This window comes from Neomonachus schauinslandi, chromosome 4 (genome assembly GCF_002201575.2).
Source record: "Neomonachus schauinslandi chromosome 4, ASM220157v2, whole genome shotgun sequence".
NCBI lineage: Eukaryota > Metazoa > Chordata > Mammalia > Carnivora > Phocidae > Neomonachus > Neomonachus schauinslandi.
In genome coordinates this window covers 32,857,148-32,862,540 of record NC_058406.1, presented here as the reverse complement: position 1 = coordinate 32,862,540, position 5,393 = coordinate 32,857,148, and the positions used below count along the sequence as shown (strand labels likewise).

General features: G+C 40.6%; 1 pseudogene; it reads left to right on the top strand.

The window, feature by feature from the left end:
• The first annotated feature begins 384 nt into the window (after nucleotides 1-384).
• On the top strand, nucleotides 385-1,331 carry LOC110575434 (annotated as a pseudogene).
• The last annotated feature ends 4,062 nt before the right edge of the window (nucleotides 1,332-5,393 follow it).

The window sequence follows — 5,393 nt, the reverse complement described above, 5'->3', positions numbered from 1 at the left end:
CTACAGAAACCTCTACAACTTTTTGGTTTACTGTAAAACTTTTTTTTTTCTAGCCTCCATACTTTGGTTTAGTGTGTGTGTGTGTGTGCTCTTCAAAATAAGACTTCTGCTGGTATAATTCCTTCCACAGCACCCTTGGAATTTTATCACAGCTAGTTAGTTAGACAAACCAATACATATTTATAGAATCCGTACTAAGTGCCTGCAGCAACAGTTGGCCAATTGGAACAGAATGTTCCCTAGGCATGGAAGTGCATACTTGGTTTGATTGTTTAGCTCTGAGATGCCTTTGGTCCCTGCATCTGTGGATCTCATGTGGTGTCCTCTCATTGAGACTGCAAGGGATTCAGGAATATGTTCTCTTCTTTCCTCAGAAGGAAGGCCATGTGTAGCTGAGGCTGGAGAAACAACAGCTCTGTAACTGAGTTTATCCTCCTGGGCTTCTCCAGAAATCCCAGGACCAACTGGATTCTTTTCTTCCTCTTCCTCTTTCTTTACTTACTTACAGTCCTGGGCAATGGGCTCATTGTTACCCTGATCAGAGTAGATGTCCGCCTACACACCCCATGTACTTCTTCCTCAGCATCCTCTCTGTACTGGATCTCAGCTATGCCACTACCACAGTGCCCCAGATGTTGGTCCATCTAATAAGCAAGAAAAAGACCATATCTTATATTGGGTGTGTGGTCCAGATGTACATGTTCCTGACCTTAGGCATCACTGAGACTTGGATTTTTGCAGCCATGGCCTATGACAGATATGTTGCCATATGCTATCCACTCCATTATAGGGTCAAGATGGGCCAAACCCTGTGTGTAGTCCTGGCAGTCAGCTCTGCCCTTTGTGGTCTCACCCGTGCCCTTGTCTACACAGTCTTTGCAATGAATCTGCCCTACTGTGGCCCCAATGAAATCAATCACTTCTTTTGTGAAATTCCTGCTGTCTTAAAGTTGGCCTGTGCAGATACATCCCTCAATGACCAAGTGGACTTTATCTTGGGTTTCATCTTGCTCCTGATCCCATTATCTCTCATCCTGACCTCATATGTTCACATCTTCGTGGCTGTTCTAAAGATTCGCTCCACACAGGGATGAATCAAAGCCTTCTCCACCTGTGCCTCACACATCACTGTGGTCACTATGTTCTGTATTCCATGCATGGTCATGTATATGAAGCCTGGCTCTGAAGCCTCCCCAGAGGATGACAAGAAGTTGGCCCTGTTCTACAATGTCATTTCTGCCTTTCTGAATCCCATCATTTATAGCCTCCGGAACAAAGATGTGAAGAGGACTTTCCTCAAGTTAATTGGAATGAGTGAGGACGGTCAATAGGCCATGGACTAGGACTGCCTACAGTGCCCTGATCTCTGATCTCTGTCTGTCCCACCCTGATCTCTGTCTGTTCCATCCACACTTCCACTAAAGTCATTGGACTGGATGAGGAGCCCAGGGTGAGGAAAATATCTAGAAAAAAACCACTTTTGCATTAACTTGGCCACTGGAAATATTAGGAAAGGACTCAGGGAGAACTGTGTTCAAAGCTTAAATACATCATTGGCCTTCTGCGGCTTTGGAAGAGTCACCTTACTTCTCTGAGATGTAATTTCCACATCTGTAAAATGTTTTTCATGATACTCATTGTGCTTAAGTAATAATAACTGACTTTATTGATCACTTTGCATATAATGTCACTGTCTGAGTGCTTTATATGTACTGATTATTTTAATTCTTATAACAACTCCAGAGATAGGTATTATTATCTTCATCATACAGATAAAGAAACTGAAGCACAAGAAGATTAGGAAAGTTGCTAAATGCCACCCAGCCAAAAAGTAACACAACTGAGATTTGAACCCAGGTAGTATGGTCAGAGCCCAGACTCTTATCTATTACATTATGCTATTTCTTGAATTGTTAATAGAGATTTTTGAGGCTCAGCTGAGATAATGAATGGGATGGTATTGAGGAAAATGTACACTTATGATTATCATTCTATGTCATAACTACAGGGTAAGACCCATGAAGTCTAGAGCTCTACTGGATACTTTAGATCTTCCTCACCAGCATTCCATAGCCTAAGTAAATAGCATTGTGCTGTCAAGCATTAACTTCTCAATACATGTTTGTTGAATGATTTTTCCCAGCCCCACCTCTGTCCTTGGTCTGCAATCTCTCCAATTTTTCTTTTAGCTCCTCTTCACTTTCTTGGGTCTCTCTCTCATTTCATTATACTTACCTGCAACTATGGCTTCCAGCAACTTAGACTTTTATTCACAAGGAGAGTGTCTTGATTTCCACAACTAACTTACTCTTAAATTTCATTTGCCACCAGAGAGACCAGGGGGATAATGGGAAGAGCCCTGAGCTTTAGTCCTGCCTTAATTTGTTGAGAACTTAGAAAAAACACCTAATCTCTCCAGAAGTCAGTCCTCCTAATCTTTATTTTATTTTTTTTAAAGATTTATCTATTCATTTTTGAGAGGGAGAGAGAAAGAGAGAGTGGAGGGAGGGGCAGAGAGGGAGAATCTCAAGCAGACTCCCTGCTGAGCTCACGGCCTGACTCAGGGCTCAATCTCATGACCCCAAGATAATGACCTGAGCCGAAATTAAGAGTCAGATGCTTAACTGACTGAGCCACCTCAGTGCCCCTGGTCCCCTAAATTTTAAAATGGAGATAGTGACCATATCTGACTCTGCTATAATATAAAATTATTTTTAAGTTCAAATGGGAAGAGGCCTCAAAACTTAAATAATTATATGAATTATCATTAGAGAGTCATTGCCTTCAAAGCCAGATACCTTAGAAAATGATCATTAAGTTATTAATGGTAGCTTGTATTTGTCAACTGTAAATGTTAAGATCAGGCTTATTGTGAGGTCGGGATGTATGGGTTGGATACTCATGATGGTAATTGACTGCATATACAGAGTCATACATTCAGTACACATACACATACACACACACGCGCACACACACACACACATCAAAATTAATGAGACACAATCACATCAGCTACCATATTAACCAGGAACTAAAATATTTCTCATGTTTTCAAAGCAAATCAAATTCCTATCACTCTGAATTCAGACAAATATCAAATTGTTTTCCAGAAGGCTATACAAGATGAACCTTTTATAAGTCAACCACTCTCTACACATCTTTCTAATAGGATTCAATCAACAAAATATTCCAATTGCTCTTCCCTGCTTAGAAACAAGTTTTATTTGTCAACTAAGGATCGTCTGGATGTTAAGAAAGCCCAAAAGATTACTAAATGCTACAAGTGAGTTTTGCTCATTAGCAACTTTCTCCAGAAGATAAATTTAGGGGGATTGCCAGCCTAGAGCACTCTTAGCATTCCCCAAGCATTAAAGGAATGGGACCTCTAAGAGTGATATGGAACTCTGAGGAGGGAAGGGTTTGTAGTCCTAAGGTTTCCCTGCCTGAAGGCCACAGCTTCTAAGGAGAGAAACCCTTGGGAAAGAGGAGACTTGATTATCTGGAGGAAAAAAAAAAAAAAGAATTGTTAGCAAGACATGCTGATTGTGTTTCTTTGGGGCTTGTTAGGAAAATTGCTCTGGGTCATTAGAGGTGGCAATTGAGGATCATCTTCTGGAGCAAATGGGGTTTCCTTCTTCAAGCTCTCAAAGCAATAGAAATACATAGCAGGCCCACTCAATGTACCCACCTCCTGGCATGATCCCTCTCCTCTGGCCAGTCCTGACTGCTCAGGTCTTTGCATAGGCTGTTCTACCCAGAGAGCTCTCTCCCCCATTTGCTTACTATCTCCTTGTTCATCTATAAGGGACTCATGCAGGTCTCTTCTTCAGGAAGCTTCCGAACTATTTTCATCCCAGATAAAAACTTTTTCTTCCGGAGCGCCTGGGTGGCTCAGTCATTAAGTGTCTACCTTTGGCTCAGGTCATGATCCCAGGGTCCTGGGATTGAGCCCCACATCAGGTTCCTTGCTCGGCAAGGAGCCTGCTTCTCCCTCTCCCACTCCCCCTACTTGTGTTCCCTCTCTAGCTGTCTCTCTCTCTGTGTCAAATAAATAAATAAAATCTTTAAAAAAAAAACTTTTTCTTCCGCCTTGCCCCATATAGAACACTTGGCTGGGAGAGATCTTAAGGAGTCCAACCCTTATCTTGGCCTTCAGTCCCTTTGACAACAAGAACTGCAAACATGTCATTCAAATATATTTTCATAAGGCGCAAATGCATGTGGCTTGGAATGTCCTTGCTCTCATTCATAATTTGAAAAAAACAAAACAAACAAAAAAAGAAATCTCAGCAAATTGGGAGTAAAAGGAAATTTACTCTCTGTGACCATTTACCAAAAAACTTCCAGTTAACATCATAAATAATGGTGAAAGACCAAGTGCTTTCCCCCTAAAGCCAGTACCAAAACAAGGATGCTTGTTTTCACCACTCTTACTTGAAGTGGTACTGGAAATCCTAGACTGTGCAATAAGGCAAGAAAAAAGAAGATAAAAAGGGAAGAAATAAAACTGTCTCTATTTGCAGATAACCTAGTTGTCCATGTGAAAAAAAGCAAGGATTCTACATAAAAACTCTTAGAACTAATTAATGGATTTAGTAATGTTACAGAATAAAAGATTAACAGACAAGAATCAATTATATTTCTATATACTAGCAATGAATAATTGGAAACTAAAATTATATGATGTTATTTACAATAGCTTCATAAAAATTAAATAGTTAGGTATAAATTAACAAAACATATACAGTATCTGTGCTGAGCTGTAAAACACTGATGAAAAAATCAAAGAAGTAAATAAATGGAGAGACATCTCATGTTCTTGGATTGAAAAACATAACATAGCAAAGATGCCAATTTTCCCTCAAATTATTCTACAGTTTAATGCAATTCCTATCAAAATCCCAGCAGGAATTTTTGTTGATATGAATGAGTAGATCTGAAAATTTATATAAAAAGGTAAAAGGAATATAGAGGAAGGGAAGGAAAAATAAACTAAGACAAAATCACAGAGGGAGACAAACCATAAGAGACTCTTAACTATAGGAAACAAACTGAGGGGGTGCCTGGGTGCCTGGTTAGTCGTCTGCCTTCAGCTCAGGTCATGATCTCAGGGTCCTGGGATTGAGCCCTGCGTCAGGCTCCTTGCTCAGTGGGGAGTCTGCTTCTCCCTCTCCCTCTGCCCATCCCCCCGCTTGTGCTTTTAAGCTCTCTCTTTTCCTCTGAAATAAATAAATAAAATCTTTAGAGAAAAAAAGGAAACAAACTGAGGGATGCTGGATGGAAGGTGGGTGGGGGGATGGCATAACTGAGTGATGGGCATTAAGGAGGGCACTTGATGTAATGAGCACTGGGTGTTATATGCAACTGATGAATCACTAAACTCTACCTCTGAA